Raw genomic sequence first — 16,343 nt, 5'->3', positions numbered from 1 at the left:
CCTTCACCGAATCCAAGTCAAAATTTGCGTAATGCCTTTACTCTTGCTATGTGTAGTACTTATTATTTTGTTAAATGCTTTTCTTTAGTTTGGTTCATGCTTTTACCTGGCTACATGTACCTTAAAATGAAACTGTAGGTGGAAAACCAGTGTATTCCAAATGTAAGATAGAATATATATAAAATTACTAGAATAAAAAATATTTATCTATGTACCACCCCAAACCACCAGTGGTTTGGGTATCCTTCTTTGAAAGAGGACTGATTTCACTTACAAGCCTTCTTTTTCAAATAAGGAAACTGAAATCCAAAGAAAAGGAGATACTCACTGAAGAGCACAGAGAGTTGATGGTAGAGCTGAGCCCAAGTGTCCTACTTCCTGGCTAGGTTACTTTCTTTACCACGTCTTGGAAGAAATGCCCCACTACTTCCTCCTCTTGCCTTATGATGACCTTATAGCAACTGTATCTCTAGTACTGAACATACCTCATTCTCTATGAAGGCTTTGCCATTTAACCTAATTTTAAAGGTTTTGTGATGGCATCTGTTGTTATGTCATAGGGGTTTGGGCCATGGTTGAGTTGTCCTAAGAGCTTAGAGTTGGAAGAGAGGCCGAACATGCTGACTGCCAGATAATTAGGAGGAAGTGTGGAAAATGAACATGGGCAAGAAAAGGAGTCAGGGTTTGCTAACAGGGTGAGGTTGGCAGACCAGTGTGACAAGAGAGAACTGAAAAACAGACCCAGGGTGCACACAGAACTTGGATTTAACAGAGTTAGGGGAAAGAGGAGAGAAGAGCAGGGAAGAGGAAAGAGCCTCCAAATGTGGTATTGTTTGTGGTAGGCCTTGGGCAGGCTACCTAGTCTCTTTATTGAACAATCAGCCCTTTCTCGAGTTCTTTCAATTCCCAAGGGTTTGAACCCCAGCACTTTGATAAGTGCTGCTCTACATTTTAGAGTTACTTAAGTGTGGAGCGCTAACACAGATTCTCCTAGACAACGCAGACCCTCTCCTTGGTCCAGTTCAAACAGCAAGCCATCAGAGCAGAACTTTGCAGACAGCTCTCTTCAGGAAGTAGCCCCCCCCCCCGCATTTTGGGGTGCCCTTTCTTTCTCTTTTTCTCCGAGAGGCTCAGAGGGGCTTGAGCAATCAGCAAAACCAACACTGGGGGTTCTTTGTAAGGGCACTTGCAAGAGCGATAGAGGCTTCTTAAGGCTTCCAACTTTTGGAAGGCTTCCCTGACAGATCTAGGGAAGAGTTTATACAAAACTTGGTCAGCGTTTGCTTTTTCTCCGAGGCACCATTTTACATTGTTCCTTTTATATCGCTGGAGTTAAGAAGTTGAGGATTTGCCTGGATAAGGTAAAGTAAACAAAATGCTTTGCCGCACTGGTGGTTTCTTCAAGCTTAACTTACCCCCTCTCCAACCACTCCCATGCTTCCACCACAGCCCCTGTGACCCTGGCATATACCCGCCTCTGACCCCTTTTCCATTCTGCACAATCCCCCCTGATAAGCAAGAATATTCAGAGTGCCCACTGGCATGACCACATCTATCGATACAAAATTCGGAGAAAGTGTGGGAGCTGTATAAAATGGACATTTCAGCCTCAAGACAATGTGCATTTAACGTGTGCAATTGGTAGAGTTCACCTTTTTTTCTTCCCTAGGGAGGAACTAATTATCCCCTTGTGTCGCATTCTTTGGCACTTGGAGTGTTTATCCAAACCAAACGACAATAGTCCCCTGATATCTTCAACTGTCCAGGCGTGCTTTTGTTGAAACCCTCTTTCAGCCATCTTAGGGAAGAAGATTATAGAGTGAAAATCATTTCCCTTAAAGTAAGTGTGCCCATGGGATTACAGCTATCCCACTGAAATGCTCAGTAAAATCTTGATAAGCCAGAACCCCTGCTATCTGGGATATCTGTGGCATTCTTCTTTAGGAAGAAGCGTATATGATAGGGAAATGATCTGAGAAGTCAGGGATATAGCCCAGAAAAATAAAGGAGCCTCCAAATAGCATCCTGGGTTCTCTACTTATTTAGTCTGTGTCCTACATCTCTAACAACTACAGTCTCAGACAATGGAAAATGATCTACTGGAAAATAACTCAGAGTCCACCTAGTCCTCAAACAGCAAAGAAAGCTTTTCTATCATCTCCCCACGACTCTATCTTGTGAGGCAGGAATGTTGCCTCTGACAATTTAGAAAGATTTGCATCAGTAAAGGTCTTCCCCTTAGGCCTCAGTGAACCAAACAATTCTGTAGACTTTCATAGTCCATACTCCAAGAATCCCCATTACATAAAAGATTTACTACTGTAATCTCTAACGAAGGACTTAATAAATTAAGGAGTTCTCTGAAAGATGGGACCCACAGGAACCCATCAATCCTAGAATAAAATTCCCAAGGGCTGAGGAAAGGTTCGTGAATCAGACAATGCCTTCTCCAGCTTGGGAAAGAAGTGGGGGTTCTAGTTCTGCCCCAGCCCGGCCTGGACCCCATGGAGCTAGATGCATCCTCTGGTCTTACTTGGTTCCTGGGCTTTAACACGCAAATCATTCCGTGGTCTCCAGACCTATGACAGGGTCCAGGATTCTCATTTCAACAAAAACTTATGACCACCTGGCTGAATTCTAGGGATACAAAGATGAGTAATACATAGTCCCTGCCCTCAAGTGCCTCTCTACTCAGGGATAGAAGGAGCCCGAGAGATTAACAATCACAATTCAGAGAGATAAATATTATTATAGAGGTATAAACATAATGCAAAGTGAGTACTTTTTGTTATTTAACAGATAGTGGAAAGAGCTATAAGGATGCTGCTTTCCTGTGCTGAAAACCACTTTGTTATTATGAGTTCAGATCAGATTTATCTGCACTAGAAAATAAAAAAGAAACATAATTAGCTCATGACTGTACATTATAGGGATATACATTTACCAGTGTACAACTTCTTGCAAATATTTCTTGGCATGAGAATTCATGTTTGGGCCTTCATTTACTATGTAACATAATCTTATTTTTATATATTTATCTCCTCTACTATAATGTGAGCTACATGAAGGCAAGGGATTTTTGTCTGTTTCATTCACTGTTGTATCTGCAGAGCCTAGAACTGAGCCAGTAAACATGTAATAAATATTCGTTGGACCAATGAGCAAATACAGATAATTAAAAATTAGGATACATGCCATGAAAGAAAATGAACATGTGTGGTTAGAGATGGCAACAAGGGGATGGGATGTAGATCGGGGCCTCAAGATCGGTCTCTCTAAGGAAGAGACACTTGAGCAGAGAACCTGAGGAGTATAGCCAAGACAATGGTGTTACCCTTCAGACACCAGACAGCTCACATTTGGCATACAAAAGCCCCTGGAAATCTGAAGATGTCTGGGTTTTAAGTGACACACATTTGCAGGTTACTGAGTTGACTTGTTAAGGAATAGGTTTGAAGTGGCAATTTGGGGGTTTTCTTGTTTAAAAGACTCTCAGAGTCTCCCAGTTCTGCCTAAATCCTTGGGTTTAAAGGCAAGGAGGTGGACGGAGTTCGGACCCAAGTGTCCCTCCTGCCTCAGTCCCTTGGGTGGGATTCTGGATGGACTTAGCTCTGTACATTTGGCCTCTTGAAATTCCTGTGACCCCTTTGTAGCTGGCACCACAGCTCGGGACGTTCTTCTTCCTCGGCTTGCCTGGCAAGAGATGGGTCTGCCATCTGGAGTCAGAGAAACAACCTGCCAGCCACCGAACAGTTCAGCCTGGGCTCTGGACAATGAGAATCGGGCAATAGCCAATTCCTTGTCTGCAATTTGCTGATTATCACACCCCAGGGTGTGGGATTGTACAGCCAGAACCGCTTTGCTCTGCCTCTCATCAAGGCAAAATGAACACAGATCCTGACAGGTCAAATCTTCCCCCAGACCTCAGAGGTTGCTGTACAAAGGACCAGGCTTAATCTCTGGCCAAGTGTGTAATTCATTTATCTGCACGGTCATGAATTCTGGGCTCTCAGGGCAGGAAGCGTGGGGCATTGTGACTGGTTCTACAGGCCCAGGGAGTCACTTAAGCCCTGATTGTATTGTGGAGGGAGGGATTTTGGAGACAAAGGCCTCTGTCCTCCAGAGATTGAGCAGATGCGAAAGGGGAGCCTACGCACACAAAGGAATGGCGCTTTAGGGAGAGGTTGACAGCCTTGTCATCAATGCCCGTGAACTTCTCTAGATCATGCAAGCGATGACAAGGGGGCTGGAATTAATTATTTCATAGACTTTAGCCGAGAGGAATTGAAATAGGTAGAGTTCATCTCAGGATGTTTGCCCGATGCACATCCGCCACTCTGTAGTGGAGGGAAGCTTTAAACCCCAAGAGCCAGCTTTTCACGTGTCCCCTTCTCAAGGAGTTGTTGGGGGGCGGGTCTTGACTTTCACCTCCAGCCGTCAGGGCTCCTTTTCCACCACCCAAAAGACTTGACGTAAAAGGCAGCGCTCTATAGAGCGCTGGTACTTTACAGCTAATTGGAAATTGTTTGGAAATGTATGGTTTCCTCACTCAGCCAGCTGGTTCCCTTTCTGAGCCTCTGGACTTCCTGCTGAACAGAGATGGGAACGGGATGCCATTCTGTGTTCCTGGCGTTTCATTGGCACAGCTCCACAGCCTGAGGGGGAGACTGACCCGTTGCAATCAACGCAGCCTCAAATTTAGAGTTATTTGGATTCCGAAGTATTTCAAGCTCCGTGTCTCTCGTGTCACTGCAACCTACACTGTACTGGGCAATGGAGGGCATTTTAATCACAAGTTGCATGATATATATAAACAGCCTCCAGAGAGGGAGGAGGCAGATTGTCATGGAAGGCTGTCGTGCTTACTCTGATCTCAGATAGGCACTTCACCTCTTCGTGCAGTGAAACATCCTGATGTCCCATTTTTCCTCCCCCTCTCCCCCCGCCTATTCATTTTTGGAGTGTGATGCGAAGGACACGGAGAAATCTCAAGCCCAGATCTCCCCAGCCAATCCTGTTAGTGCCTATAACTGACAGTCTTTCATCACTCCACCGAAGGTGTCTCGGTGCCACCATTATGTACGATGGGGTCAGGCATTAACTACATTATCAGTCATTAATACTTTGCCCCTCAAATACATTTATCAAATCAGCCTCAACAGAAAATTGGGACCCCTGGGGGAAATGGACTGGAAGTATAAAGCTTTCTGGGGTGACTGGACAGGATTTTGTTTGCTTAGGCTTTTTACCCCTTGACACCTGCTTTCTAGGTCATCCGCAGGGACTGAGAGTCCCTGCTTCATGTGAGTTCACTTCTCTGCCCACCAAGAGCCTTATCATTGGTAAGACCACCAGAGGACTCTATATCCCAGTGGCTTGTTGCGTTGGCTCCATTCAGCAAGTCTCTGTTAAGCATTGATTCTAGTACTGGGCTAGGTCCTATCGAGAAGATGGAAAACATTTCTGTAATCTTCCTTCAATGAGCTTGCTTTCTGGTTGTTGGAGATAAGTCAATAAAATCTGCACATTTAAGAACCATCTGCTGGAGTGACATAATAAGTGCTCCAGAGAGTTTTCTAGTGACGGAACAGATGGATTAGTCAGAATGGGCTTCTTGATGGAAGCGGGACTTTTCCTGGAGCCTCAAAAAATTGATATAATTTTAATATGGAGAAGAGGACGAGGGCAGTCTGTGCAAAGAGAAGCACATGAACCAAGGTCCAGAGGTGGGAATGAGCCTATAATGTATGTGGAGGGGTCACATAAAAGACACAAGGGCAGAAAAAACAGCTTCAGACCAGAGAGCGAAGAGCAGAGGAATTTCGATTTGATTCTTTAAAGCAGGATTTTCAAAAATGTCTGGATCATATACGCTTATCAAAAAAATACATTAGATATTTCCTGCTTGGGGTGCCGGAGTGGCTCAGTCAGTTAAGCGTCTGTCTTTGGCTCAGGTCATGATCCCAGGGTCCTGGGATGGAGCCCCATGTCAGGCTCCCTGCTCAGTGGGGAGCCTGCTTCTCCCTCTCCCTCTCCCTCTGCCTGCCACTCCCCCTGCTTGTGCACACATGCTGTCTCTGTCAAATAAATAAATAAAATCCTTAAAGAAAAGAAAAATACATTAGCATACCCCAATATATGTATATTTATTTATAAACTGTATACTTGTACTAATGCACTCATATATAATAAAGCATACACAAAAATCACAAAGGATGATGTAATGAAAATGTCAAAGTTCTAATATTTCCTTCTCAATGCCAAAGAATCATCTTGCGCTCCCCCAGGGGGGCCTGTGCCCCCACCCTGGATGCCACTATCCTAGAACATCAGCTAACCATTTTGGGACCACGGAGCCCTTGAAGAATCTGATGAACGCTACGTATCCTCTCCTCTCCCCAGAAATCCATGCACAGCTGCTTTCTCATACATTTCATTTCAAGGAGGGTAGGGCAAGCAAAGAACGCTCTGAAGCTCATTCGTGGACCCCAGTTCAAGAACCCCTTTTCTGGGGAAAGAAAAGCACTGAAGACTTTCGAGGAGCTTCGCGGCCCCTAGACTTTAATCTTTTAGGAAGTTGAATCTGCTCTTTGTGCCTAAGATGAATGGGCTGTGGCCAGGGTGGGCTGGGGTGGGGCAGGTTGAGAGAAGCAAGCAGACAAGTTGGTAGGCCATTTCAAAAACCTCAGGCCTGAAATGCAAATGTCATGACAATTGAAGAGGGAGAAAAGAGGCAGGCGACATTTCAAAGGGAGCCTGGACAGGTCTCAGTGATCAATAGAAGATGAAGGGGAGGGAGGGGAATCCATGACAGCTCTGAGGCCTCAAGTCTGGGGTGGTCAAGGGAGGGCAGTGGCTACTGGAAAACATACACTGGTTCGGATCACAGCCCAGCATCTCAGCAGAAATGGTCTGAGGGCAGTGAGAAATGGGAGGGACGGTGTTGGTGAAGCTGGGGGCAGCGATCAGATGGAAGACACGGACCGGGGAGTTGAAAGTTGGGAGGAGAGCAGCTATGAGAAGAGACGGAATAACAAGTTAACATTTATGTACCAGGCACAGTTGTAAGTACTTTATTACCCAAGTTGATTTGATTAACCCTTACGACAACCTCTGGGAAGCAAGTGCTATTATTATCATAACTCCATTTTTCATAGATGGGAAACTGAACGATTTTATAGGTGGGGAAGCTGCTCCCAGGTCACACAGCTAGGAAGTAGCAGAGTAAGGATTCCAACCCACGAGTGCGGATGGCTGCGAGGGGGGGAGTGAGTTACAGGAAATTCCACAAGGCAGAGGGGAAGAGGGCAAGCAGAGGAAAGGCCTGGCCCCCACTGGGCACCCGCGTTGGATCAGGCTTGGTGCCCCCACCTGGTGAGAATACTAATCAGCAGCAGCGGCATAGGTTGAAACCAGCAAGAGCTTTCTTTCAGTGTGCAAGGCACCGTGCCAAGCACTTCATGGGGCAAAGTGAATATATGTCATTTTTCAATCACTCAGCACCCAGATGCCTTTTCTAGTTGGAAAGAACCTCTCATTGTGTGAGTCTTGTGGTGGGCCGGGGCCCCACCTCTCACTGGGGGAAGACAAAGGAGGCCAGACACTCTCTTTACCTGCTCCTGGGCAGCTAGGGTGTGGGCATAGGACCCATGCTGAGCCGGTAGGACACTTCTCCAGCACCTTGCAGTCTGGAACAACGAAAGGCTAAGACGATGAGACCGAATTCAACCACGGTGGTAGTCAGTGGCTGTGGCCATGGCCCCCTGACCCGATTGCTCCTGCTTACCTAGGCTCCAAAGCCTCCTCCACCCTTCCGTCTATTCTGGAACTCTCTATGTCGCAGATGGGACAAACACAAAGGAAGCAAAATTTACTGGATTTACTGGAAGGAGAGAGAGCAGGAGGGGGCAAACATTTTCCATGAAGGGCCAGGTGGTAAATACTTTAGGCTTTGTGGGCAGCTGTAGACAGCTTAAAACACACTTGAACATACACTGAGTTGATTTCTTGCCCTTCGGAGCCAAGTACTTTAACTGATACAAATGAGTTATCTCATCTGATCCTTACCGCAACCCAGACGAGTAGGGGCTATATGGCTAACCTCACATCGAAGCTAAGAAAACGGAGACCCAGAGAAGTTAAGTCGTTGGCCCGGGATCACACAGATAGTTAAGTGCTGGCGAGTGACCCAGCAAAAATGCCACCCCAGAGCTCTCAGACTCTCACACATGAAAGAGATGAAGAAAACAGAGATGAAGCACTTAGTAGTCTCAGAACCTCTTCTGGGATAACAAAAAAAAAAAGAAAATTATTGCTCCCAGTTGTTCAGAGGCACCAAAGTGATGAGTGCCATGGAAACAGAGAGGAAAACGGAATAGAGATGCGCAGTGGCTTTGGGTTTGATGTGTTTATCTCCCTCTTGGCTGCTTCTATGTAGCCTATTAGAATACTCGTTTGAGCCTCTGTCGAAAGGTTACATTGACCTCTCAGTTCTTGGATGCTCTGCCGGCCTTTTGCTTGCTGAGAAATCTAGAAAGCATTTGAGTGGCAGCCCCGAACTAGACTAGACTGTGGAGGTTGAATTCCCTCTTCAGGTCCCTGGGACCTACCTGCACAGGGTCCAGGTAACAGGAGCCAAAGTACCGCACTGTTGCCTCGGCTGAGATGCACGCCTTTTTGAGGACAGGGTATAAAGCTCGCTCACGAATGGCACCTGCCGATTGAACTCTGTGGTCTGTGCCCCTTTTGGAGGTGGCTCACGTGCAGATGACCACCAAGCCCGATTTCACTGGCAACCCTCTGTCCTCTCCGTGTGGCCAGGGCAGATGATCCCTTGCACACTGAGCTCGGCGGTCTGGAGCTTTTGCTCTTTGCTAAATGCAGAAGACAACGGCCCCAAAGCCACAGTTTCTCAGGGGTGGGTGGGAGAAGTTTTGGGTACATACAGCTCTTCTGTCTTACCCCCTGGGCCCGGAGTTCCTTCCATGGGACTGCTGTGAACGCTTACAATAACATGGTGTTCCCTCTGCTCAGTGCACCATTTAATTGAGCTAATTAATGACAAGTAAACATCTCACAACAGTGAGCCTTCTGTTGGACGAGTTGGAGGTAGGATCAAAACGCAGACTGGTGGAAGAGGCTCCTTGGACCGGGGCATTCGGAGTGTTATTGGCCTGACCTGTTCCTGTGGGTGCATGCATGCGTGCACCCTTCTGTTAAAATTGTCTTTTTGAAAGCTCGTTGGGAAAGTTTGCAAGAGCATTTCTTTATTGTCTTGTCACATGTACTGATGGGAGTATTTTCTTCTGTGATTTTATCCCCAAACTTCTGTGACCGTTAAAGAAGAAAACCTTATTTCTGCCAAGCTGTGGATTGGGAGAGCATTTGTGAGGGCCCGGTGGTTTTTTAGCACATAACTGGTCCCCCCAGAATGTCTTCTTTTTACTTTCTGCTAACGTGGCCAGGGAACACCTGAATGGTGTCAGAAAACAGACATCTCTTCACTGTGGATCAAATCCAGCTCTGTGGCTGTCCAAGCTGGCTTTTTTTTTGGATGAGTGCCTGGAGCTAAGTAGCATGAGTGAACTCAGGGAAGCCATTAGGCATTTCCATTATTATTTCTCGATTATCTGCACGTGGGAAAGGAATGGTGATTAGGCTACCTAAACCAGCCTACCTACAGTTTGCTCATCCTAACCGTTTCAGCATGATCAAACATTCTAACAGCCTCATCACCATGCTGGGATCATATTCACCTAGTGCCGAATCCTTTTTCAAAGTACTTTCCCATGGAAGATTTGCATTTGACCCTCACAACAATCCAGGGGCAGTTCCACGATTAGGGGCTGCCCCATAGATCGGTTGGTCAAAACAGCTGTGCCGTTTGGCAGGTCAGGTGCTTAGGTGTGTATTTCCCAGGTGCCCTGGGCCTGGGCCTTGGGAAACCATGGTACCACTGGTCAGCCTAAAGAGAAGCAGAGCCTAAAGCAAACCGAGCTCACTGTTGTGTGGTTTTGGCTTGGTGACCCCCAGTGCACAGGAGATGACCAACAAAAGACTTTGACTCATCTCCCTGGGCCCTTTGATTTTGCCAGGAAGGTCTTTCAAATTAAATCTATTCTTTTCTGACCAAGCTTGATGTTGATTCTGAGCATTCTAACTCAGAAAATGTTGCTTAAAGGTGAACACTAAATACCACATTATGCCAGCGCAGCCTTGCTTGGTATAATCAGAAAAGAGTGTTTGAAACTCTCCTTTCATTCTCCTGTGAAAGAAGCAAAAAAAAAAAAAAAAAAAAAAGTGTTGATGAACATCCTGAAGAGCTCATTCTTCACAGGACTTTCCAGATGCCCACTCAGGTTAGAAGATCATAAGTCTTGGTTAAGGCCAGGAACAGAAAATACAAATCATTTAACATTGTCTCCAGCCTTTCTCCTAAACAGAACTAAGAGAAAATACGACAGTTATCATTTTATTAAATGTCACATAAGCCATCCCAACTGTTAAGCAGGGCACTCGTGTCTTTGATGGGTATGACTAAGCTGTTTGAGCAGGAGAGGGACTCGTGTCTGTCCTGTAATGAATCAGTGACGTGGGCTGGTAGTTCTCCAAGCATATGCGGCGGTGGGGGGGCGGGGGGCAGGGGCGGGGCGGGCTTTGTGTTCACACAGGTGCAAGGAAGATGCAAATTTGACAAGCATTCACTTCAACTGCTATTTAGAGCAGAGGCTCTCAGCCTTGGCTGCACATTAGTATCACCTGGGGAGCTTCTTAAACCTCCCAATGCCTGGCCCACACCCTGTCTCAGCTTGGGCAATCGGAACAAAATATCATAGACTGAGTGGCTTGAAGACAACAGACATTTATCTTCTTACAGTTCTGGAGGCCAGAAGTCCAAGATCAGGGTGTCAGCACGGTTGGGTTCTGGGGAGAGCTCTCTTCCTGGCTTGTGGATGGCCACTTTTTTTCTGTGTCCCCACCTGGTGGAGAGAACTCTGGTGTCTAGTCCTCTTCTTACAAGGGCACCAATTGTCTCCATTCAGAACTCCACCCTTCTAGGGGCGCCTGGGTGGCTCAGTCATTAAGCGTCTGCCTTCGGCTCAGGTCATGATCCCAGGGTCCTGGGATTGAGCCCCGCATCGGGCTCCCTGCTCAGTGGGAAGCCTGCTTCTCCCTCTCCCGCTCCCCCTACTTGTGTTCCCTCTCTCGCTGTGTCTCTCTCTGTCAAATAAAATCTTAAAAAAAAAAAAAAGAACTCCACCCTTCTAATGATCTCCTTTAACCTTAATCACCTCCCTCAAGACCCTTTCTCCAATACAATTACATGGCAGGGGTGAGGGCTTCAACATATGAACTTTAAGAGAACCTAATTCAGTCCATTGGATGCCCTAATCTAATTCATTAAGTCAGACTCTCAGGGAACGGGACCCAGACAGACATCAGTAGGTTTTGGAGCTCCTCAAGTGATTCCAACACGCGGCCAACTTGAGAACTACTAATTCAGAGCTTCGCTACTCGAAGTGCAGCCCACAGATTAGCAGCATCACCTGGGAGCCCATGGTTCTGCACCTGCAGAACCTCAGGCCTCACTCCTGACCTACTGAATCAGAACCTGCATTCTAGTAAGATCCCCAGGTGATTGAGAGCGTGTCTCAAGTTTCTACTCTAGGGAATCTTCCTCCCATGGTCAAACGCTTGCAACAATAACCATGGGAGCTCTTGACATACTATAAGATTACCTCCAATTCCAGCTGCTTGACTGTGCAGCCTTCTGACCATTGCTTGATGGTACAGCGTCCGTGAGGTGTGTGCTGGGGCTCGATCACTTGAGTTACTCAGGGGCCACACACATTTTTGGGTAACTGCTAGGCAATGAGTGAAGTGACTGGTTTTAGGTTCTTTTCTGAGAACGGGGGTATAGTCTCCTTTTTCTCCCTGGTGACTGATTTGCTTTGGGATTGGTTGCACGGAGTTATCTCCTCTCAAAACCATCTGCAGCTGCTTGTTCAGGTTATGAGTTTCACTCCAATGGGTTGCTTAGCTTTTTATTGCCAAAGTTTTGTGTATTAAGAGGGTATTGTATGGTGAGTAACATAACGCCATCTAGATGTTTCCTATACGTACCGCTTATACTTAGCTATTTCCATGGTTTCCATGTAAATCAACCTCTCCATCTGGTCTTGTACAACGTAGTTGCTAATTGCATGGTTGTATGCGTTTCTCTCCGGCTCCAGCTACTCTGGACTATAGGTTTTCTTGGTTGTGAAAATGCATTTTACAAGTTACAGTTGGGAAAGATGAAAAAGTTCTAGGGATGGGTGGTCGTGATGGTTGCACAACAATGTAAATGTACTTAATGCCACAGAATTATACACTTGAAATGGGTTAAAATGGTAAATGTAAGGTGTGCATTTTTACCACAATTTTTAAAGTGTAATGCATTTCACTAAATGTGCTGATGTATCCTGGTTTGGCTCTTGGAACAGAAGAAGGGAATTCGTATAAAAACTGACGAACTCTGAATAAAGTATGGAGTTTTGTTGATAGTATCATACCAATGTTAATGTTTCAGTTTTGATAAATGTACAATAATTATGTTAGATGTTAACATCAGGGGAAACCAGGTAATGGGCGTGTGGAGTATATGGGAACTCTGCTATCTTTGCAAGTTTTCTATAAATATAAGATTGTTCCAAAGTAAAAAAGTTTATTAAAAAAGAAAAAACTGGGGGGTGCCTGGTTGGCTCAGTTGGTAGAGCATGTGACTCTTGATCTCAGGGTTTTGAGTTCAGGCCCCACATTGGGTGTAAAGCTTACTTAAAAAAAATTAATGGGGCACCTGGGTGGCTCAGTCAGTTAAGCGTCTGCCTTCAGCTCAGGTCGTGATCCCAGGGTCCTGGGATCGAGCCCCGCATCGGGCTCCCTGCTCAGCAGGGAGCCTGCTTCCCCCTCTGCCTGCCACTCCCCCCGCTTGTGCTCTCTCTCTCTGATAAATAAATAAATAAATAATCTTTAAAAAGAAAAAAGAAAAAATTGATTCTATTATGACCCATCATTTTGAAAAGGAGGTAGGAATGAGCAGTAGAAACAATCTGACAGAAGGCAGCAAGATCTAGAACCCTTTTCTTCTCCAGAGGGTGCTTTTCTTTCAGGCTTCTAAACGGTAATACACACACACGCACGTGCGCGCGCGCATATATATATATGTATATACACATCTATATGTATATATATACGTATACACGTATATATGTATATATATAATAAATATGTTTATTATATACTTTTAATATATTTTATATAATACATATTTGATTGTCTTTTATTTGGTTTATATTTTTTAAATATATAAAACATCACAATAGCACTATTTACTGAATGTCGCTTCAGCATAGGGGTTAAGATTGCAGAAACCTGGCTTTGACTAGGGCTTCTCCCACTCTCCAACTATATGACTGTGAGTGGGACTATATCCCACTCTCCAACTATATGTGTGTGTTTCCCTTACATTATGCCAAGAATATACTATCATATTCTCTCTGTGCTATGACGTGAAAAGGTTTGAGAAGCACTGCTATATGGAGAAAAGTAAATTACTGTGAGTAGTAATTTAACCTCTCTTTGCCTCATTTCCCTTACATATCAAGTGTGGATGATAATAGTATCTCCTTCAGAAGACTGCCCCGAGCATTAAATGAGACCATTCTTAGGAGGTGTTTAGCACAAGGGTGACATACAGTAAATACTCGATGTTATCATTATGTTCAGGCACTATATTAAGTGTTTTGTATACGTTTTATTCCTCATGATCCTCCTGTAAATGTCGTCTTTTAAATTTTTTTTTACTTTTAAATTATGCATTATAATACGATGTGCCCAGATCATAAGTGTACAGCAAAAGGAATTTTTACAACGTGAACACCCCCATGTAGGCAACAAGCAGATCAAAATACAGAACGTTATCCCCACCCAGAAGTCTCCCATATATATGCCCCCTCTCAGTTATTACCCACCACAATTAACTTCCATTTGTTGGGGTTTCTATTCAATTTCAAAGATCCTTCCCCCTCTCTCTTTTATAGTTTAATTTAATTTGGGTGGGATATATAAAACATTAACATGGTTCAAAAGTCAAAACTATACATTTGCAATAATCTGTTTTTCCTCCTTCCCTCTCCTTCCTTCAGCATCTAATTTGAAGTAACATGGCATTTAGTTTTAAATGAGAATCACATGGCATTTTTGTCAGAAAAATTACATGGATGGTAATTTCCAGAGCATTCTGAAGTACTTTGCAGTCCCCTCTATTCAGTTTAACTAACAACATTTAAGTGAGCACCTACTGTGGCGAAAGGTGAATCAAAGGCCTGTCTTCAGATGCCCCAAGCCCAATGAGGGAAGGCCTCTGGACATGGACTTCTAGTTCAGTGCACACTCTGAATATAATGACAGACATACGAAATTCTGTATATAAAATCACCATTCACAATAACAACAAAAAGAAAACCTGTAACATATCTTTTGTTGTTAGTAATTCATCTAACAAAAAGGATATTAGACTTTTTATAGATAAAGTTTTTAAATTCTACTAATAGATATAAAAATCTCTGACTAAAGGGTGGTAGACACCATACGGATGAATGGGATGACTTATCATTGTACAGATGTCAGTTTCTCCCAAATCTACCACTCCAGTGCCCTTCCAACAAAAATTCCAGCAGGATGTTTTAAGGAACCTGAAAAAACTGATTCTAGAATGCATATAGAAGAATAAATGTCTGTGAATATCTAAGTCTATTTTGAAAAAGAATAGAGACTTGCCTTTCTACAGTTTGAGACATGCTGCACAGATAATATTAATAATAATAATAATAAATTACTGTAGGACTGGCACCATAAAAGGCAAATAAAACAAAGGAATAGAATATAGAGCTCAGAAATATGATAATATCAATGCAATTTCACAGCAAGGGAAGGATGGATTGTTTGGTATTAGAAAGAGTGGATCACTGTGCGGCAGAGTTTCTCAATCAGTGTGTCACTCCGAAAGCCACACGTGGATTACAGGAATGTAGAGCTATTATTGATCCCCTTGATCCTTCGGATGACCAGGCAGGACCTCTAACATGGCCAGAGTTCCCAAGCTGGTAACCTCCACCTCTGGCCATGAGCAGCCCCTTCAGTTTCCCACATTATGCCAAGAATATACTATCATATTCTCTCTGTGCTATGACGTGAAAAGGTTTGAGAAGCACTGCTATATGGAGAAAAGTAAAGTTGGGTTGCTACCTTCATAACATACAAAGGTGACTTCCGGGTAGATTAAAAGCCTAAGCGTGAAAAGTAAAACTATAAATGGAGGAGACTTTCTTTATAGTTTGAGATGGTATAGGACTTCATAAATAAGACCCTGAAGTACAGAAAAGAAGGTAAAGAAGTCATGAATTTTACTACATCAAACTTAAGGCTTTCAATTCAATCAATGACATCCTAGACAAAGTTGACAGACAGATGCTAGACTAGGAGAAGATATTTGTAATGTCTAAACCTGGCAAGGCATTGATATCTAGAACGTCCAAAGAACAAGAAAAAGGCAGAAAACACAACAGGAAAAAAAAGAGACAAAGCATATTCACAGAATGGACAGCTCACAGAAGGGGAAACTGGATCGGCTAACAAGCATATGAAAAGATGATAGATCTAGCTTGTATTCAGAGAAATACAAATCAAAATAGCAGCGAGATACCAAGTTATACTCATCCAAATGACAAAAATTAAAAAGATAACACCAAGCATTTATGAGCATGTGGGGAAAAAGGAATCCTCAGCATTGCTCATGGGAGTGTAAGCTGGTCTAGCTTTTTGAAGAGCAATGAGATGGCACGTATTGCTAGTAACAACGGATATGTTCCTACAACCCAGCAAACTCACTCCTGAGTATGTGTCCTGGGGAACCTCTCCGGGGTTCTAAAATGGGATGCTTACAAGGATGTTTATCACAGAATCATTTGTTTATCACAGAATCCTTTGTGTAAGGGATTGGAGGCAAACTAGGCATCCATCAGTGGGGAAACACACATGTAAAGTGTGGTGACTGCATACTAACAAGGATTAGAAGCCAGAAAGTAGTTGTGCAAATACCAAAGAGATCTTGAATACGTTCTTGTGAAAAGATAAGAAATAGAAGATCTGTGGCCCAATAATAGTTACATCAACTTACACACACACACAAACACACATACACACACACACACACACACACACACCCCTACCACCACCACCAATAACAACGACAAGTATCTATCTATCTATCTATCTATCTATCTATCTATCTATCTATCTAT

At 44.1% G+C, this 16,343-nt stretch overlaps 1 protein-coding gene across 1 annotated transcript in view; it reads left to right on the top strand.

Annotated features, from left to right (window-relative positions):
• COL4A6 (collagen type IV alpha 6 chain) overlaps positions 1-16,343 on the top strand; it is a 273,873-nt gene that overhangs the window by 180,409 nt on the left and 77,121 nt on the right. The window lies entirely within an intron of this gene.

This window comes from Mirounga leonina, unplaced genomic scaffold, assembly GCF_011800145.1.
Source record: "Mirounga leonina isolate KUSES-001 unplaced genomic scaffold, KU_Mleo_1.0 Mir_101664, whole genome shotgun sequence".
In the NCBI taxonomy this organism is placed as follows: Eukaryota; Metazoa; Chordata; class Mammalia; order Carnivora; family Phocidae; genus Mirounga; species Mirounga leonina.
The sequence above is the reverse complement of the archived record's forward strand: the minus strand, read 5'-3'. Positions and strand labels throughout refer to the sequence as shown.